Here is a 19,387-nt window from a genome sequence, read left to right as displayed (position 1 = left end):
ATTGGAAATATCTCAAAAAACACTAAAAAAATTGGGTTGGCCTCTTCTATTTACTTTTAACCTCTCTTTTACTTGAAAATGCCCCAAAACTTCTAGATCTAAATGAAATCCATCGGTTCAAAACCCAAAAAATGAAAATCTTTCCTTTTTGTTTTGTATTTTTTTTTAGTGTTGGTTCCTCGTTTTAAGGGATGTGTTTACTGATTTATGTCTAGTTTTTTTTAGGTTTCTAATAGGCTACAAAGGTTTTTTTTTTTTTTGGTTTTTCTATGTTTTGACAAAGGCTGTCTCTTTTATTTTTTGGGTAGAGTTTTCCTTGATTACAACTTTTGGTTTTTGATCTTTTTTATAGTTATTCACTGCTACATCTTTTCTATTCTTAGTTCAAGTAAGTTTATGGATTTTTTTTCTATTTAAGACTGTGGATGATGTTCTTTTTATGGTTTTTTGGTAACTTTATTTTTTTGAGTTAGGGTGTTTGGATCTTATGGGCATGCAAGACATGCCATGTTCTATATGTATTGTTTCCATTTATTGTTTTTGATTTCATGCATTGATTTCTTTGCATGCATTGATGAAGTTTTTCATTTGCATGTGTTGAAGGTTGTTTTTCTAAGTATTGGCTTTTATCTTTGGGTTGGTTCATTTTTTATGCAGTTGTTTTTTTTTTTTGTTGGATGCTAAGTACCGGTGGTTTTTTTTTTTTGCCAAGAGTGCTCTTTGTTCCATGGATTTGAGATCAGGAGAGAAACCTTTCTCCTCTAATCTCTTTGGAAAAAAAATTATTTGTATTTTTTATTTTGTAATCGAAGATTTGGGAAAAATTTCTAAGTTGTTATAAAGTTATGGAGAGATCTAGTTTCTTTCTTAATCTCAATTCCACGATGCCTCGAAGAGCAAAGCTACTTTTTCTATTATGCTCTTTGTCTTACGCGATCACCACCATTATAGGGTACATGCCTATTTCTTTTTGTCTCTCTTTCTCTTTTTTTTTTAACAAATGGCGTTTATGCATACATGAAATTTTATGGTGATACTGTATCGATGTAGTAAGAGTTATTACAAGGCATTGCAAGTGCCAGAAGGGACATTAGATGAGCATATCAAAAGAACATATAGGAAACTAGCTTTAAAGTATCATCGTGATAAGAACCTCGATTATATAAAGGCCAATAAGCAATTTGCTGAGATTAACAATGGAAAAATATCTCTTCCTTTATTTAATTTTTTCTTTTATGAAAAATAATTTGTGACGAAATTAATTGGTTTTTTTTTCTTGGATGATTAATCTGTTTGATAAATGATTAACATATGAGGTGTTGTCGGATAGCAAAAAAAGAAGAATATATGATAAGTATAAAGAGGAAGGCTTGAAGCAGCATGCTACCAATGGAGGTAGAAGAGGAATAAGGGTTAATATTTAGGACATTTTCATCACATAAGATTATTCAAAATTTACTTCTTTTATTAATATCGTATCACATTTAATTATCTTGATAGCAATATGGTAGTAATTGAAATGCTATGGTAAGTTATGTGCTGACATTGTACCTATAATTTAGGAGTCTATTAATGCATCTTAGGTTTATCCTAGGCATGCCAATGCTGCCCACCTTCAAGTTTCCCTTTTACTTTATTCGTGATTATGTATGAAATCATCAATAAAAATATTAGTTATTGACTTATATTTAGGATAACATACACTAATAATCATTTTAACCTTTAAGAATTGTCTCTCTAATCTTACATTCTCTTAGTTTAAGTATGGTTAGCCATCATTTTTAAGGAATTGTTCACTTAGTTATGTTATGCTGAATTCAACCACCTACTATTATTGACAAGATAAAGCTTTTCTTCAGGTTTTTTAGTAGAGGCCAGGTAGAAACAAAAGAGAGAATTGTGAAGGGTGATGATGTAATTGTTGAATTAGATACAACACTGGAAGCTTTATACATAGGAGGTACTCTTAAAGTGAGAAGTTAGTTTTTAATTTTCTTAAATGTATACTAAGGGTTGGTATATAATCAATGAAAATATATAAAAGTACAGATCTCTCAAACCTATAAAATATTTTTTTATGGCTTTCATGAACATAGTATAAAAGCATAGATCTTCTAAGGCTGTAAAATATATAATCAATGAAATTTGGGATGCTTATGTCTAATCTGTACAAATTTGGCAATTATTTTCCTTGATAGTTGAAAGCAATTTTGTAAATATGATGGTATGTCAGTGATGGCTAGAAATTCATGTTTTTAGGCTTTAATGATACTTTCAACTTATTTCCTTTATCTTTGTTCATCTTTTATTTAGATCCATTGTTGGTTAAGGCTACAAGAGGAGAGCTTGTAAGTTAGCCTCTGGCTTAGATGATATGACAAGCAAGAAGGTTTATCGCTATTTATAAAAAACCTATAGATAAACGCCCATCATTCAAAGAGAGCTCAGGGACAATTGATCTCATTGTGGAAATTTCTTTACAACTATAGGAAGCTTTCCCTCCTAATAAAGTGATAATTTTGTTTGATATACTTATTCCATTGCCTACATTTGGTGTCCCATTTGAAATTGAAGAAGTAAGTGGCCTTATTATTTAGTCACCGATTCACTCTAAAGATGGCTTGAAAGCATTGCATCAATTGACTTGGAGAAATTACTTTTTGTCATAGAATCCCTTAAGATTTTGCACCAAGAGGTGATTCTCCTTTTTATTGCATGCATTATTGATAAGGTTATGATTACTAATTTTTTACAAACTTTTATGCAAGAAAATTTTTTCTCTTTCTTTAAAATTAGAAGTTATTTTTTATGTAGGTTTGAAGTCATGCTACAATGTTAGGTTTTGTTAGAGCACTTTGAACAATTGCCATATATATTGTAGAGGGAGGTACAACCAACAGTTATATAGCCATAAAGAATATGTGTCACAAAGCACCAAATTTATTGAGGACTCTTATTTCTTATTTAACAAAGCCAATATTTGAAAACATTATTTACCAAGTGGAGTTTAGAGCACATTGCATATAAATATTTGATTCATGGGAACAATGGTCAAAGCCTTAATAAGAAGGTAATTTGGAACTTAGTTGATTGGATAAAGCATCATTATATTTGCTTACTTAATCATTCTCACTTTATTGCTTAGAAATTACTAATCTCAGTATTTATCATGAATAATGAAATTATATAGATTGTTTTTGTGTGTAATGAATAAAAACAAGTGTGGAAGGTGTTTAGGAAAAATATGTATTTTGTTTATGAAGTGTATTTGGTTATATGGTATATAATATACTTTTTTAGGGGCAAATATAAATACCCTTTTGCTAACTAGTAATGGCACTAATAACACATGCTTATTTTGCCTTTAGCAAATGATGAACGAGATCTCATATTCATTGCATTGTAGTTTTATTTATAACATCATGCAATAGAGCATTTTTATCCCACACACCTCTCAGAAATTGAGACAAAATTTGCATTACACAACCATTTGTCTCGCTATATATATTCGGATTGACTTGCCATTATAAACCCTCCATCTTATTCTTTACTACGGTACATCTTTAATCTCCTATATTCTTCTCCAGGTTAAAGAAGAATACTTCACAAGTCTAACTTCATGAAAATTAATTTTAGGGAAATATTTGGATTTTAAAACCTAATATGCCAAAATGTTTATTGGAAAAATTCCATATGAATTTGTTCAAGAGTTGCATATCCCCAATCAAAATTAAACATGGAATAACCTTGGATTCATGGAATTAATATTATTTAGTTTTGATTATAAATGATAATATTAATAGAGAATGTTAAACTAAAAGGTTTGAAAAAAATTTCATTTTGAATAATTTGAATGTGACACATTTAATTTTTATTTTAAAATTTTTATTATTTGTTTACATAATTTATAGCTTTTTGTATTGATCTTATTGAATTAAAAATTTATTAATTAATTTTTGTTAGTTTTGTAATTGTGATGATTTGATATATATTACTTATTTTGTCACTGGTTAACTTGAAATTTAATTATCTTTGATGGTTTCTTATTGTATAATTTTCTAATTTAAAAATTATAAAATTAATCATCTTTAACTATTTGAAATTTATTGTGTATCTACTTAAAAAATTGTAAGTATTTGCAATTTATTGATATAATTTTTACTTTTTTTTCAACTATTCTAATGTCAAACTTATGAAATGGCTTAAAACTTTAGCTTTAATTTGATGTAATTATCTTTATTGTTATCTTTCGTTTCAATAGCAAACAACTTTATTAACATAACTAAAACAAACCCGCACCATTGCGTGGGTCTTCCCTTTAGTAGTCTATAAAGTTGGAAGCTTGAAAGCCTGACCAATAGTTGTTTCTTTTTTTTTTCTTCCATCTCTTTTTTTCTTTTTTAATGGACAATTGTCGCTCGTTTTAATCTCAGGGAATTTGTCTTTCTTCTTTAACTTTTGAAATTTCCAAACGATGATGCCAATGATGACATATAATACATATAAATAATATACACTGATAAAAGAGAAGATTATTATCATAATTGTATTGGTTCAAGAGACTCGATCGTTTGACGTGAAAAAAAAATCACCATTAATTTTTTTGATTATGTGATTGGTCACCAAATTAAATTTATCTCTTATAAAGAAATCTTAAGTTTAACTAAGGTTTCTTAAAAAGGATAGGTTTTGTCTACGTTGCAGAAATAAATTCAAAAGTATGACTACGCATGAGGAAGGATTAGTATGCCACAGCATTTATCAAAAAATGGTATTAATTAAATGGCCTTTTTTAAATTAAATTTAATTACTTTAAATATTGAAAAATATTGTAGGATTTTCCATCATTATAGTAAAATCTTGAAAAAAAATTTCTCACACCAATAATATTCAAAGAATCCATTCACTTTCTTGAAGAGACTTCATTATCGGATTCACTAAAAAAAATGAATTTTTAGATTTTTTTCATTTAGATTAATCATTATTTCTCTTTTTTGTTACCCTTTTAAAATTTTTTTAAGAATAAATGTAAATGCATAATATTGAAGTTTTATCTAAATTGTCCATCATTTTGGAAAGAATTAGACAATATATTTTGCTTCAAAATTTATGAGAAAATAACTTAACCATAATTATTTTAGAAACTCACCATTTATTAAGAATTGCATTCATCCTGTAATTTATTCAAAAGAAAAGTGTATTTATAAAATTAAGCTAATTACCCCATTATAATATCTTTAATCTTATTTTTTTATTGTTATTATATTATGTAAAATAAATTTTAACCATGGTTATTGAAATTCTTTTTTTTTTAATTTTAATTATTCTTGTAAAATTTAAAAAGATTTTCCTCACCTAGTGTTTTTTAAAAAAATTAACGCTTATTTTATTATTTTTAATATATATTTATGCTAAAACTTTCAAATTTAAATATTCATAGATAAATAACTAAACAAAAATATTAAAAAAATAAAAAGTTAGCCAAAAAATGCCAATCAATGTCGGTCAATGGTTTGGGGGTTTAATGCAATTTAGCCAATTTGGAGTGGTTTATCTAAATTCAGCTTGCGATTTGGAGTGATTCATCCCGATTTAATCCATTCTTTTTGACAATTTAATAGTTGACTAGTGGTTTAGTCAAACTAGTCCTTGGTTTGAGCAAAAAAATGATTAACGGGTTAGGCATATGGATCTCTATTTGGGTTCAGATCTACGCATAGATCTGTTATTTTTTTCATCATATAAAAGCTATTTTTTTCATTCATTTACTTCATTTCCCCTATATATATATTCTCTCTCTCTTTTTTTTTAAAACTTTCTTGTTTTTTTCCAAAGCAAAAATTGACATCCATCTTTAAACCTAGAATCCCATGACTTTTTTGCTGGCGCTATTGTTGGCTGCTATTCACTAGTGCCAGTTTGCTTCTAAAATACATCAAAATTTTCTCCTCAAGCTCCTAAACACTTTTAGTTGAATAGATTTCCTTAAAAACTTTTAAAATTTTCTAGATCTAAGTCAAAATCTATGATTGTCAACATCCAAAATCTGCTATTTTGCTACTCTAATGGCTGCCAATTCTCATTATGTTCATCATCTCATCGAAGGCTTTCCATTTTCCAAAAATTTGGCTACGAATATCCCTAGAACAACCTAGATAAAAATTCAAAGTTTTTTTTTTTGTTTTTTGTATTTTTTTTGCTTTTATGTTTTTTATGTTTTTTGTTTCTCGCTTTTTCTAGTTTTCTCTAAATCTCTCTTCACAAATGTGGTTGTTTTGTATTTGTGTTTTTTATTTGGGTGTGTTGCTATGGTAATGGGTTTTAGGCAACTGGGTATTTAGGTGTTTGGCAATGGATGGTTTTAGGACCTAAGAGTTATGACATAAGTGGTTTTTTTTTTTTTTTTTTTGTGAAAAAGTGCGTTGGGATTTAATAATTCAAGAAGTGATGGTGGTGAACAGGCTAGGTTAGTCTTGGCATTCTTAGTTTAAGGGGTTTATTCTTGGTTTGGGTGTTGATAATGATTGACAATGGTTGAAAGGCTATGTTTGGTGGTGAAAGCTGGTAGTGGTGTTGGGTTGAATTTGTAATGGCAATAGATTAAGTACTCGTTCAATGTGTTTTTGGAATTTTCCTTGAGTCCACCCCTCATTTCATGTTTGTGAATGATCCTTTTGAAGAGTTGATCTAGGATGAATATCCTAGATTTTCAATGAGCTAAGTCCTTGATTTTTAAGGGTTAGGGATAAGTGGTGGTTTGGACAATAAAAGTGGACAAGACAAGCATCCAAGGCTTGTGTTATCTAGCCTAAAAAAAAAAAATGAGGAAATTGAAGAAAAAATGGCCTATTTGATTTTTATTTTTATTTTTTAAAACTAAATGGTCGACACCTAATTTCACCCGAGCATGCTCTAATCAATTGTGATGCTTTAAAAATTAAGACCCAGTTCTTGTCTAAGATTTTTTACAGGATTTACAAATATTTAAAGATTTTTGAATGAGTTGATTTTTAATGAGATGTAAGAAAAATAGTAAAAATCAAGGTAAAAGGTCAAAAGTCAACATAAAATCAACTTAATTAAACTTATTTGAAATTGGTCAATTTTGGTCAAAACATGATTAAATTTGGAGTATTTTGTAAGAATCAAAGATTTTGGAAAACTCTAAAACAAAATTTGAGTTTTGGGAATAAAAAGTAAAATGACCAAAATACCCTTGATGAGGCCTCAAGTCAAAGTTGGTCAACATCGATCAAGATTCCTTGGAATTGATCAAATGTTTTTTTTTTTTTTTTCAAATCTTTATGTTTAGAAAGGAAATCCTTAAAAAAGTTAAATTTTGAGTTAAAATAACCAAAATGTCTCGTGGTCAAACTTGAGTCAACCTTTGGAATTCACCATTGAATAGGATTATTAAAGCTTAAGATTAATAAAATTATGATTTGAACTTCTAGAAATAATGTCAAACCTTAAAAGGGATGGAATTACAAAAATGCCCTTTAAGAGGAATTTTCGTAATTTGATTTTTTTGAGCTCTTCTTTTCGTAAAAACTCTAAATCATATTTAAATATTATTTTATGAGTTTTGATATATTAAAATTTCTGATTGAACCTCAAAATTGATTAAATTACAAAAATGCCCTTTAGGGCATTTTCTTAATTTGGCCTTTTCTGGGTCTGCTTTGCATGAAAAAGCTCCAAATCATAATTAAATATTATTTTATGAAGTTTGGTGCAATAAAATCATAGAGATAAATATTGGATCATAGGATTTTAGAAAAACCATGGAAAAAGCTTAAAAACACTAATAAGGATACAATTGTCTTTTTTTATTGGGATAATTGCATTAGTAGCCAAGTTGTATGCTATAATTTTTTAGAGCCATTAGATTTCAAGGTACAATGATCCTATGGCCTATATTACAAGCCTTGGGCACAAAGTTTGAAGAAAAAGACAAAATAATTACTACCTTTTGATACATTTTGATCAAATAGTGGAGAAGGCGTTTTGGTTGTATTCTGGGATTTTTTTCTCTCTTTTATCCAGCAACCAAAAATCTAACTTTAAAAAAAAGGTTTTTGAAAAATAAAATCTCTTTTATGGAATAAAGCTTTCTTAGGTAGTTTTGTTACTTTTTATGCATTTTTTATCTTCATCCATGTAGTTTTTTTCATTCTTTTAATGGTTTGTTGGTTGTCATTATGTGTTTTAATGAGTTTTTGGTGATGCAATCTTATGTTTATGTGTTTCCTTGCTTTTGTGACTTGTTTGCTCTATGTTTTGTGATTTAAAAAATGGTTTTCTTTAACTACTTATTTTGGTAGTTTTCTAGGTGTTTGATGAAAGCTCTTGACAATTAAAAATAGTATTCTAAATAGGCTTTCTAGGTGTTTGAATAAATTTTCAAAATTAGAAAGTTAATATTTTAGGTGTTTTCAAGGTGTTGATAAAAAAAATGAAAGCTTTCATGAGCTTTTTAAGTGCTTGATGAAATGGCCAACAAAAATGTTCTAGCATGACCTAGGGTGGTTCTTAGCCTAGCCTTCCCCATAGCATGGTCAAGACTCCCACATCCTTCCCATGGTCTCAATGCTATAGCATGTAGTTTAAGCATAGGGTAACTAGTTATGTGTTTGTTAAAATTTTAGACACATACTTTTCATTGTAGTTTAATTTCATGATTTGCATTTCATGTTGGTTTAATGCCATGATTAGCAACTAATTGTTATAAGCATTAAAATGCATATTAATTACATCTAAACCTTAGACCCTAAACCAAACCTTAAGCCCCAAACCCTAAATTAAACCCTAAACTTTAAACTAAACCTTAAACCAAAAACCTAACTAAAACCTTAAAAGCTAACTCTAAACCCATTCTCATGTATTCACATTTTATTTTGATAAATCGTTACATGCATTAGCATTCTTAAAATGTTATTGGATTCATGCTTTTATATTTATCATTCACACTTTAATTATCATTTACATTCATATTTAAAATGTTATTGGATTCATGCTTTTATATGTCTTGCTACATTCATGTATATCATTTACATCTCTTTTGAATTAAGTTTTTTTAAAAAAATGTTTTGAAAAAATAAAATAAGGTGATATTCAAGTAAAAATAATTCTTGAGATCTAACCTAAATATATGGGGATTCTCAACAATTATCACTTATAAGGAATATTATCTTGGTTTTATGGGACATTATGAAAATTTCCAAAGTAAGAGATATTTTTAAAATTTCACCTAAATATAGGAGAATGAAAAGAATGTTTTAATACTAGAGATTTTTCATCTTGATCCAAAATAATTAGATTTGTTTTTAAAATTTCAAAAATAAAATGGTTTGTTTTCAAAATTCAAAATTCAAAATGATTTGATTTCAAGAAAAATGATTTTTGACAGAATAAATGAAGTTTACGAATTAATTTTCAAATATTAAAGTTATGATAATTTTTATTAAAACTCAATGATAACAAGCAATTAGTAGTGATTTTAATAGGTGTTGTGAGGGTGCTAACCATTTTCCATGTGTAATTGATTTCTACATCCATCACTATTTTCAAAGATTAAAATATTTTTTTAATAAATTTTAAACTCATTTTATTGTTTTATTAAAAAAAAAATTTTAAGTAATCAAGTACACTTTCAAAAATGGACTGATGACGACTCCTTGTTTTGAGATTTTAAAATGCTTTTCATGTCTTCTTGGACCACACGTTGCAACATAAACAAATAAATGAAATTTAAAAAAATGGAATAAAAAATTTGAAAATGAGAAAATATTTTGGGCTTAAAATTTTCATTGGACCCTTAAACCCAAATAACTTTGGACAAATGAGTTTTCAAACCTAAATTATTTAAACAAAATCTAAAATTGGATTTATCTACAATCCGATCCATTTGGTAGCCCAATAAAAATAATCGAGGACTTAACAAGGCAACAACAAATTAAAACTCTCAAACAGCTCCAAATCGGGTGGACTCTAAAGAAACTTGAATTATTTAGAAATTTGCTTTCGCTCGGTCTTATATATTTCTTCTAACTCATTGTCATTGTGGATGCTCACTTCTATTATTTAGTATGTTTGGATTGACGATGCAATGCAAAGAATTAAAAACAATGAATTCTTTTAAGGGAACTTTTTGCAATCCAAACTATCACTCAAGCAAAATTTTTATTAATACTAGCCTAAAAGGTTTTAATTTTACTATATAAGGGAGATGGGAAAATGAAGATAAAGAATTAGAAGAAAAAAAGAAAAACGATGAAAAACATATATATAGTTTTTAATTTTTGTGTTTGGTAAAAGTGAAGAAAAAGTCATTACCTAATAAAGTTGAAAATTAAAAAAAAAATTCTATTATTTTATCTTTATAGTTTTTGTAGATCAAAATTAGAAAAGTAAAATCTAAACTTGATTAACAATCTTGTAAACAGAGAACACTTATATTTTATATATTTTTTACTCTTATTTTTTCAATTTAAAATAATTTGCTTTTTTAAATAATGATAGAAAATGACCCTCTTTCTTATTTTATTTCTTCTTACGTTGTTCTGCCACTTATCCACCGAATTTTTTAAAAAAAATTTTCACCTTCCCCAATCCAACCTTCCATTTTCGATGCAGATAATCACTTTGATCATTGATGGGCGTTAGTATATTGCCTTCTTTTCGTGAAAGTTCAAAAAGAGGAAAAAATTTCGTGGCATGTCCCTTAAAGCACATTGTGAGTGTTAGGCGGAAGTCAACAAGTCATTGCAATCAATTGTGCGTTGATACTATGTCATATTATACTTAAATAAATTAGACTTTTCTGTAAGTTTGATTAGGGCTTTGAATAAAGTTTTTGAAATTTTGGATTTGGCTTGACTCAAAATAATATTTAATAAATAAAATATTTTTATTTAATTTTAATTTTAAAATATATTTAAATAAATTAATATTTTTTATATATTTATTAAAAATTTTCGGGTTTATTAAGCCTCAATAGGCTCATTGAATCTTGTACAAATATTTTAAAAAGCTAATTGAATATAACTCGACCTGATTCTTTATTAACACGTCTAAAATAAATATCACGTTGATTTATAAATTGGGAGTAGTATATTGAAACCAATGTTAACATTATTATATCGTTGCCGACCTTATCGATCAATACATTTTGGTTTTGAGGAAAATTGGCACACCTAAATTTACGTATTATTCGTGGCTAAAAAAAATACATACTATTTTGTTTTCTATATCTATATGTACCAACCGTACCGATTACATGGAGGTGGTTTCCTATATCAATTTGTGGCCACTTCCTGGATGACAAGTATTACATGGAGGTGGTTTTACATCGATTAAACTTCTCCGAATCTCTTGGTTCATCTTCTTTCCTACAATAATCCATAAACAGAAATACTGACAAACTCAAAAGAGAGAGATAGAACTAGTTAGTAAGAACGTTTCATATATAGTTAAAAGTAACGTACCCAAGTGTGTGTTTCTGGCTGAAGTTGGAGGTAAAAGTAATAAAAGTGATGATATCAGGAGAAGTATAAAAAGGACATGGGATATCTTGCAGGCCATGTTTGCCAAGAAGCTGATTTCTGGTTGAAGCCAATGGCAACTTGATCGGATTGCACTTGCATTCTTTTGAAGGAGAAATGGAAATTTTATACTCAATTTATTGATGTAAGGGATTGACTAAATATCTTCCTACTAAAAAGGAATATTAGCGTTCATACTCCATTTGATAGGGAAATTTGAGAGCTTGACCAATATTTGCTCCAAGTCTTTTTTCTTTTTTGTACATTTTTGACAATTGCTGGTTGTAAGCTCCATTATAGTCTATAGAGGTGAAGCTTGAGAGCTTGACCAATGGCTGTTTTTTCCTTTTTTCCTCCAAGTCTTTTTTTCTTTTATTAATGGGATAATATCTTATTTGGTCCCTAAACTATTGTATTTTTTTGGATTTGGTACCTAAACTATAAAAGTTGCTAAATAGATACATAAACTCTCAAATCGTGTATTAATTTAGCCCAAAAGTTAACTCCATTAATCAAGTTGTTGACTTGACAATTTTAGTTAATAAAAAGCCACCATCTAGGCATAAAATTACATATCAACTTAAGTTGTTGCTTATATGTCATGCTTATGTGATCATATATTGATTAAGTGAAAGAAAATTTGAAAAACATCTTAAAAAATTTTAAAAATTGTAAAGATTATAAAAAAATTCTAAAAATTTGAAGAACACCAAACCAAAAAATGAACAAGCCCAGAAAACCACCAAAGATTGCCCGAGAATCGACATCTTGTTAACTCTAGATAAATTGAAAAAGATAAAATACTTTATAATTGATTTTAAATTGAGATAAGATGATGTACATGAAAAAGAAATTTCATTAAAATTAAAATTTATTTTTTGTTAAAATTTAAAATTTTAGATAATTTAATAATTTTGAAATATATTTTTTAAAATAATTTAAAATTAATAGATATCTTGTATGTCATTATAATGAGAAGTTTTAAAAATTATCTTACGTGTAGAAAAAAAAAATTCATGTAAATATCCACGTCAGCAATTGCTATCTGGTAATTATATATGTTGTAATATAATATATATATATATATGATACATAAAATTTATTTATTATATAATACAAAATTTATTTATTTATTAATTTATTATATAATACAAATTATTGGTTATATTATATCAACAAAAATTATTTCAATAGCTTTTTAATAAAAAATCAAAATGAAAAAAAAATGAAACTTATAATTTTATGGCAAAATGAAAAGAAATCATAAAAGGTAAAATTAAAAAAAAAATGCTAAGATTAAATTATTTTGACTGAAGCTAAAAGTTTTAGTTATAGCTAAAAGCTCCGATGGTTAACTAGCTCTAACCGTGCCATAATGTTGATATTCAAACGATAAAATGACACCTTTAAACTGAAAAAAGTGCACAAATCATACCGCCCTGATGTTTGAGTAGGATCCGAATGATCCTTTAGTGATTGATACATGATTTCTTTTTTTTTATCTCAATTAGCATGTTAATATCTAATTTCTCCAAATTAAAAAGAAAAAAAAAACTGTATGGAACCTTTATTTTTAGTTTCGTGTTTGTATCTATTCAAATTCTACTAACATAATTCCAACCGAAAAATATGATAAATTAATAATCAATAACAATACTATACATAAAAGTAATAATTCTAAAGTGCAAATAGTTAGCTGCATATATGCACTTGATAATGTATTAAATTAATTACTTTATCTTTAATTATTAATTTTTTTTATTTTGTTATTAAGGTTGATGTTTTTGTTTTTGACCAAAAGGGTTCAAGTTTTTAATATAAAATAAAATTTCCTTAATTGGTATTTTTTTATTAAATTAAATATTAATTAAATTTTATTTATTTCCTTATTAACTTTAACTCTTTCTAAAATAAAGGTTTTTAATAAAATTTAAATTTAGTAATATTAAATTTAAAAACTTTATAATTTACCCACAAATTATGTTCGTTTTCATAGAAAATAAAATTGGTATATAATTAAATGACAATAATTGAATTGTGTTTTATTTTGTTGTTCCTTTTTTTTTTGTTGGTTCATGATACATGATGTTGAGCGTCGGTCGGGATGTCTTTTGCGGATACTTCTTATATATTATCGTTGTGAACCCATGGGATCTTTCTTTCCCTGCGACGATTATATTCTTTTTTTGGCTAATTTTGTCCTATGTTAACTTGTATTTTTCTTTTATTGTTTAATCACCCAACTATTGAGAAATTACTACGAAATTCTAACAAATGTGAAATATGTATTTTTTGACTTGTGCTATAATACAGTTGCCTGCTACAGTATCATCGAAAAGTTGAAAAAACAGAGCATCTAGAAATTTGTGAAATATTCAACGCGGTAATTTTTGACATGTCCACCGCATGGTATAGTACCGCCATCGCTATAGTAACCATTGACTACTACAGTAATAATAGACTGCTACACTAAAATGTGAAAATTTTTACCTATAAATAGGCTGAAGATGCAAAAGCTAAAATGTTCCTAGGTGCTAAAAATGACTTAAAGAACCTAGTGAGAGCACCAAAGAAGTGTCAAAAGAGGCATACCACTGAGAATAGTGGTAGTGGTATAGTTTGGGATTTGTAGTATCTATTTGAAGATAGTAGAAAATATTTGTATAATCTTGGTAGTGAGTGCATGTTGAAATGGTGCATGTTTAGGGCTAATGTAGCCATTGTAATCTTAGTTCTTTGATCGTGATTATTTTCTTTGTGGTGCCCATGGATATAGGTATAATGTCTAACCATGTAAATTGTTGGTGTTTTTTATGTTTTCTATTGTTGTTTAATATTTTTGTGAAAATAGATCCAGACAGTGAAAAAATTGTCACAATTCATATATATAGTTCTATTTACATATACAGTATTATTCACATATACAAAGAATGGTAGTTGTCATAACGATTTTTCATTCGAGTGACTTGATCACTTGACATTAAATATTAAGAGTTGTCATCAATCATTTTTGTTGAGGTACGATTGGCATGGTCTCAGATCTGACTCGAGTCCGCGCACTTGACCTGTAACCCGATCTTTTCCCCTATTGATTGGTTCAGCTAAACCAATTAACCTAACAATCTCAATTCCCCATTTTGACCATAATTGACCAAGGGTATTTTAGGTATTTTAATCATAATTTTTTTATTTTTCTTTTTTTTGCTCTTTTTTTTATACATTTCTATTACTTAATTTCTTATTTATCTATTATTTTAATTTTCTTTTTGTATAAACTTTTGATGGGAAAATAAAATAAATGGTAGAAAATATAAAATATTTTTAATTGAAATTAATTTAAAATAATTGCAAAAAATAAACTTAGGAAATTTTGAAATTTTAATTTTCTCTTAAATAATTTAAAAAAATAAAATGAAATAATAATAAAAAAAAAATTTTAATGTACAAGAATAAAGAAAAATATAAAAAAGAAATAAACAGTAATAATAAATAATAAAATAACAATAAAGTCACAAGTGGTGATTTTATTAAGAATATTCTCACAAAGAAACTTTCTTAAATATTCTAAAAGTGTTAGAAGGATTTTAGAATTTTTCAAGAAAAAAATAAAAGAATTAAAAAAAATTACTAATAACAATAAAGTTACTAGTGGTGATTTTGTTGAAAATATTCATACAAATAAATTTTCTAAAATGCTTTAAAAGTGTTGGAAATGTTTTAGAACTTTTCAAATATAAAAATAATAAAAATAAGATTCACTTCAAAAAAATAGCAAGAAGAAATAAATACATAAGAAAAGAATAACAGCAATAATAATAATAAAATCACAAGTAGTGATTCTTAAAAAATATATATTTTAAAAATTTTGTCAAAAGTTTTGGTAAGATTATTTGAAAATCTTTTCAATAAAAAATAATAAAATACAAAATATTTAAATTATCAAAGTAAATAAAATTTTACAAGAATAAAAGTTACGAGTGGTGATTTTATCAAAATTTCTTAAGTAAGGTATTTTTCTAAAAATAGTCTGAAAGTGTCGAAAATATTTTAGGAATTTAACTAATAATTTTTTTTGTTTCAATAATAAAATAAACAACAAATAAACATTCCAAAGTAAATTAAAAATTTCAACGAAAATAAAATTAAGAGAAAATCATAAGTGGTGATTTTCCTCTAAATTTTTAAAATCATACCATAAGTGTCGATATAAGGAAATTATAATCTACTTTCAAAATATTAAAATAAATTTGACGACGGAGCCCTTTTAAGGAAATAAGTAATTTTTTTTAATACGTTTGAGGTGAGAAAATTTTTTAAGTTATACCAAAAGTATCGAAAATAACTTTGAAAATTTTCAATAAAAATAAAAAATAATAAAAATAAAAGATATAAGGAAAAGACTCTTCGAACAATACCGATTTAGGATCATATAAGATTAATTGGTACCATCTTTGAACAAGTGCTATAAGGTACTATAACCTTCCTCATATGTTACTATACTCTTGAACCCAACCTCATGTGTTACATTAAATATCAAGGTATTATTGCTGTTATTCTTTTCTTATGTATTTATTTCTTTTTGCTATTTTTCCCGAAGTGAATATTATTTTTATTATTTTTATATTTGAAAATTTCTAAAACATTTCCAACACTTTTAAAGCATTTTAGAAAATTTATTTGTATGAATATTTTCAATAAAATCACCACTAGTAACTTTATTGTTATTAGTAATTTTTTTTAATTCTTTTATTTTTTTCTTGAAAAATTCTAAAATACTTCTAACACTTTTAGAATATTTTAGAAAGTTTCTTTATGAGAATATTCTTAATAAAATCACCACTTGTGACTTTATTGTTATTTTATTATTTATTATTATTGTTTTTTTTATATTTTTCTTTATTCTTGTTCATTAAAATTTTTATTATTATTATTTCATTTTATTTTTTTAAATTATTTAAGAGAAAATTAAAATTTCAAAATTTCCTAAGTTTATTTTTTGCAATTATTTTAAATTAATTTCAATTAAAAATATTTTATATTTTCTTATTTTATTTTCCCATCAAAAGTTTATACAAAAAGAAAATAAAAATAATAGATAAATAAGAAATTAAGTGATAGAAATGTATAAAAATAAGAGCAAAAAAAGAAAAATAAATTATGATTAAAATACCTAAAATGCCCTTGGTCAACTCTGGTCAAAATGGGGAATTGAGATGGTTCGGTTAATCGGTTCAGCTGGACCAATCAATAGGGGAAAAGATCAGGTTACAGGTCAAGTGCGCGGACTGGAGTCAGATCCGGGTCCACCATGGATCCCCTTGCCTAAAACGACATTGTTTTCGTTCTTTTTTTTTTACAACACTCTAAAAGGCTAAAATTTTTTATTTCATTTTTCTCTTATTTCTTTCTCTTTAAAAGAGAGAGCTCCCTCCCTAGAATACAAATCCTTGTAAAAAAACTTTAAAAACCCATATATCGATCAGTCATAACTGTGTTAGGCATCACCCCTCATCGTCAGCCACCATTGCTGGTAACCAAAAAATTTTCAAAAAACTCCTATTACTTTTTTTCAACATCCTGAATTGGATTCGTGACCTAAAATAGCTTAGATCGAAGCCCAAAGTTTCAACCAAAATGATTTTTTTTTGTTTTGTTTTTGGGTGTTTTAGCGCTAAGATCCCTATTATTAGGGGCTGTGATTTTTTGTGTTTGTGTGAGTGATTTTTTTCTTGTTTCTTGGGTTTTTGACACAATTTTTTTTTGAATCTGGCAAAACCCTTTTTTTAATGGGGCTTTTGTTTGTATGGTTTTTTCTTAGATGGGTTTTTTTTTAGGGTTTTCCCATTTCTATGGTCTGGGTTCTTTGGGTTTGGTGGAGAAGAGATTGGTAGGTATTAGGGTTTGGTAAAAAGGGATTGGTAGGGCTTGGGTGATGCACGATCGACACTAGCAGGGCTTGAGTGGTGCACAATCAGTATTGGTAGAAAACTGTGCGTGGAATTTGGTTGCATGGGTTTGTATCTGCTGGGTTCCCCTCATTTGTGTGTGTGATTACAACTTAATTTAAAGAGCTCATTTCTTTGATCTAATCCCATATTTTATGGGATTGAATAGGATTTTAGAGGATTGAGTAGCTGCATTTCTACTACCAAGTTTTGCAATGCAGAATTGATTTTAGACTTTTGCTCATGCCATCTATAAGAGTTTTTTCCCCCATTTTTTTAACTTTCTTGCTTCTTTTTTTTACTTTTACTTGTTTCTCTTTTTTTTAAAATTTTTTTCCAAACTAATTAATGAAATAATAATATATATGATAATTATACTTAATAAACAAAAAACATGATTGAAATATTCAAATAGGTTTAAATTGAACATACAGATACAATTTGGATCCATTTCAATAAATTCGAACAAAATTAGATGTCTAAAATGGTTTTGCACTTTAGATTCTTCTAGTTATTAATGGCATCAAGCTATGTTGATTCCTGACAAAGTGGGATCAGAGCATGCCCTGATTCCTAATAAGTGATATTAGAGCTCAGACATTCCTTAGGTGCATTTGGAGGTTATTTTGCATGGGACAAAATGTTAGTAGCGAAGTCTAAATTGAGATTAAAGAAGATTGTATCCAACAAGGGGTTTTAGCAAAGAAGGAAAGAATGAAGATTACATGAATGAAACTATGCAGAGATAATTATCTTTTAAATCAATTTTGATGCTATTGTTTGAAATGGAGTTAACTTGATGCAATCATCATGTATGGCTATCTCATGCGAAACTCATGTTGGTGATTCATCACAGTTGAGGTTCGATCTTACTTGTCATGAAAACATGGTGAGTTTGAGTTATGTGTGTTCATCTCGAGTTGCATCTATGAAGGTCTGGGACAAAATGATTTAGTAAACAAGTATTCAGTTGTTTTATAATAAGAGTGCTTGCATTCCATGCCTTTAGACAATTTTTGGATTTGGTGGAAAAACTACCATTTATGGACTAAGTCCATGGTTTGTTTAAAAAAGGGTGGAAAAAAAATTCTACATGAATTTTGTTGTGAAAAATCACACTATCAACAAAACACTAGTGTAACATAGTGGTTGCAGAACGGAATGCTTTTCTCTGGTTAGAGCAAAAATATGCCATGTTAATTTCATTTTTAATGTTTTTTGGTATGTGATAGAGGGAAAGCTACTTGTTTCTTTCTATGTTATTAGTTGGTCTACCATTTAATGCAAGGTTTATTGGAACCCCAAGGATTGGTTTGAGTCTTTAGAAACATCATTATGGTTTCTTGGTTCAAGCCATGATGGTAAGCTTGGTAGTAGAAATAATAAATATTAGTGCATATTGGGTGTCAAAGGTATAATGTTAAATCTTTCGGTGGCCGAAGGATGATGTGATGAGATGGTGTAAAATCAATAGGGTAATAAAAAACTTATTTGCATAGTTTAGACCAGGTGTTAGCAAAAAGGTAGAGTACATGACAGTGTGTGGTATTGAGGTATCTTTATATATTTTTTTCTTTTGATGATACAAAAAATCTATGGTAAAAGAATTGGCTTTGTAAAAAATTTTCAAGTCAAGGTGGAGATTGTTGAGGAATGACTAGAAAATTCTCACAAATGTAAAACATGTATTTTTTTTACTTGTGTTGCAGTACCATCTCTTGGTATAATATTGTCGAAAAGTTAGAAAGATAAAATATCTAGAATTCTATGGAAATTTTGGCACAGTCACTTTTGACATGTGCAATGTATGCTACAGTACTATTGCTGCTACAATAATCGTAGATTGCTATAGTGATAGTAGACTGCTACAATGAAACATGAAAAAATTTACCTATAAAT

The 19,387-nt window shown here is 27.5% G+C and overlaps 1 pseudogene; it reads left to right on the top strand.

Annotated features, from left to right (window-relative positions):
* The first annotated feature begins 2,318 nt into the window (after nt 1–2,318).
* Nucleotides 2,319–3,063, top strand: LOC111307041 (uroporphyrinogen decarboxylase 1, chloroplastic pseudogene; annotated as a pseudogene).
* Nucleotides 3,064–19,387: the final 16,324 nt, after the last annotated feature.

The sequence above is a fragment of the Durio zibethinus genome, chromosome 22 (genome assembly GCF_047325235.1).
Source record: "Durio zibethinus cultivar Kanyao isolate XHJ-2024 chromosome 22, ASM4732523v1, whole genome shotgun sequence".
NCBI lineage: Eukaryota > Viridiplantae > Streptophyta > Magnoliopsida > Malvales > Malvaceae > Durio > Durio zibethinus.
The sequence above is the reverse complement of the archived record's forward strand: the minus strand, read 5'-3'. Positions and strand labels throughout refer to the sequence as shown.